Consider the following 2,723-nt stretch of genomic DNA (forward strand, 5'->3'; position numbering starts at 1 on the left):
CCTGCATGGAAGAAATATGCACGTAGTGGTAAAACGGCCATACATCTTCTAAATTCCCAATCAGGGCAAGCCTCTTTAGCATCGACGAGATGTTACAGCTCTCTGTGTACTCCATCTCATGGCCCTGCGACTTAAACCACGAGCGGCTGCAACGCATAGCACACGACATTCTAGCAACCGCGGTCAAGAGCTGCAAATACGCTTCTCCAGGATTGAACTTCATCAACGCACTTTTCAACCCAAATATTCGAGGTTCTAGAACAAAATGGTTCAGCAAACCTCTCTGCACAACCTACCCAGCCTGCAAGCCTTCAAGACTGCTGTACATAGATGGAGGTCCCACGATCCTGGTTAATAATTAGAGTTTCAACCATCAGGTCAAGCTTCTAGATAGATTTTCATTGATAAGAAAGTCTTAGACTCAAATAAAACACAAGAGAGTAGAAATAACCCCCTAATTATAACCTGTTTTCATTCATAAAGTATAAGAAAGAGAGAGACGGAGAGAGAGAGAGTGTAAAAGGCTCTAATTAGATTGATCACCTTTATACATTGGTTAAGCAGGAGTAGTAAAGGGGTAGTATAGTGCTGAGTGCGGGTAGTCACGGTCAGTCCAGTAGGGGGGGGGGGGGTCGGAGAGCTGGCGAGAATGACCGGAGCCCTCCCGCCTGAAACCGTAGGCCGGGCGGCCTACCTTGACCGGGACGCCACCTCTAGGCGTGGGTTGAGGGACCACGTGGAACGCGACATGTAAGCAGCCACGTGGTATATGCGTGCTTATGTACACAGTATATTGCTCGGCCACCTACTAACGTCTCGCCCTCGAGGCACCTTAGATTTGCCTCAAGGGTGACCCAACTTGGCTGGTTCTTGTCTTGTTAATCACTCGCGTGTGCTGTCCCTGGTGCATCTTCGTGGCTGCTCGTCTTTGTTATCATCTTCATCCTGGTCCCTGGTAAATCCATCCGTCCTCGACATCCACACGTCCTCGAAGGTCTCGCACAGTTCCTCCTTGACTTTGGACTCGTCCAGACTTCCATGTAGTCCTCGTCCACGCCTAACTCGGCGGCTTACTCGCCCAATGCACGTGTCCGCAGATCTCGTCCAGGTCCTTCTCGGCTGCGTGCTCGTATGTCCAGCAGGAAGCGTCCTTTTCGGCTTCTCGGGGCGGCTGATACCTGCGCTGACGAGCTCCTGGAGTTTAACCGGATTTGTGGCATTAAGGCAGGCGGCGCCCGTCACAGCATCATGGGGCGACTGGTACCTGCGCTGGCGAGTTCCTGATCCTTCACTGGACCTACGGGCGTCCTGGCAAGCGACGCCCTTCCACATCCAGGGGCGGCTTGATACCTACTCTGACGAATATTTTGGTCTTTCTCGGCTTCTGGCGATCTTCCGGTGACGTTTCCCATAGCGTCCGAAGGTGACCATTTCTGCAACAGGGCCTCCTTCGGCGCCGTGTCAGATATCGTGAACCAGATTATACACATAAGGGCCAAGATAGTAAGAGAAAAGAGAGACAAAAGAGAAGAGGGGGTGTTAAGCGCCACTAGTAGATTATTTATATAATTTGCAGTTTTTATGGTCGAATTTTCGTTATTTTCGTTTTTTGTTTGTTTGCTTTTTTTGGTTTTACATTCAAAGAAGAAATTAGAAGAGAGAGACGGTAGTAGCGATCCGCAAGGACCTAGCTTGAACTACCAAACCTTCTCTTGATCGAATGAGAATAAAGTAAGGGAAACGACAAATGGGAACCCACTAGGATTTACTTGAACCATTGTCGTAACACAGAAAGGAAATGTATGTAAAATAAGAATTCATTACAAGTCACACATCACGACTGACAAACTCGCGGGCAAAGAGATGCGTCATAGAGCTTCTACGCCTGCAAATACGACTGCAAAAACCCTATTAATGGAAAGTTTCGGTATCTTTTGTTCTGCGTGGATGAGTGAGTGAGCGTGTGTGTGTGTGTGTGTGTGAGTGACAGTTAATGAGAGTGAGAGTGACCTCACACAGAGCGGACATGGATGCCAAACCCTAGAATAAAGTTCGTCTTTAAAAGAAAAAAAAAAATGCAATAAACTAGTTAAAAAAAAAAATTATTTCAACTACCAAATTGAATTTAACATTTAATGATATGCGACAGAATGACGCACTAATGAATGGCGACGTGAAAACAATATTCGCGGCTTCACGCAAGCGAATCTTCTCGGGGAACAATCTGCCGAGGTAACAATTTGTCGAACTGCGCATGCAGACTTCATTGACTGGGGGTCTGTACCCAAAATACTGTACTTTACGAAGTGAAACGAGCTGGGAAAATGTATCAATAACCCACTCTATCTGCGGATCTGTAATGGGCGCTCATGCAATGCCCCACGGGTATTTATCATGAATCACAAATCGATGGGATTTTACTCAAACATGGCAGCGACGTCTAAAGTGTGAGCAGGGTGCGATTAATAAGTGAATCACGATTCTAGCTTAAGCCCTAGGCCTTACATTATTTAACGGACGTAACAGTGGGTCACACCGGCTCAAAGTTGCCGAACGCAATAACGTCGGAGCGCAGATCTATTAGGCATATACGCAACTCCAGGATAATCAGGCACTCTGACACTATGATATGGGGAAGATCCCTGGCGCTATACTCAAAATGTAAATGTATATAAATCGCGTTACAAGCTCCACTCTAGCGCCGATAGAACGTGTCACCATGA

Source organism: Penaeus chinensis, chromosome 29, assembly GCF_019202785.1.
Source record: "Penaeus chinensis breed Huanghai No. 1 chromosome 29, ASM1920278v2, whole genome shotgun sequence".
NCBI classification, from domain to species: Eukaryota; Metazoa; Arthropoda; class Malacostraca; order Decapoda; family Penaeidae; genus Penaeus; species Penaeus chinensis.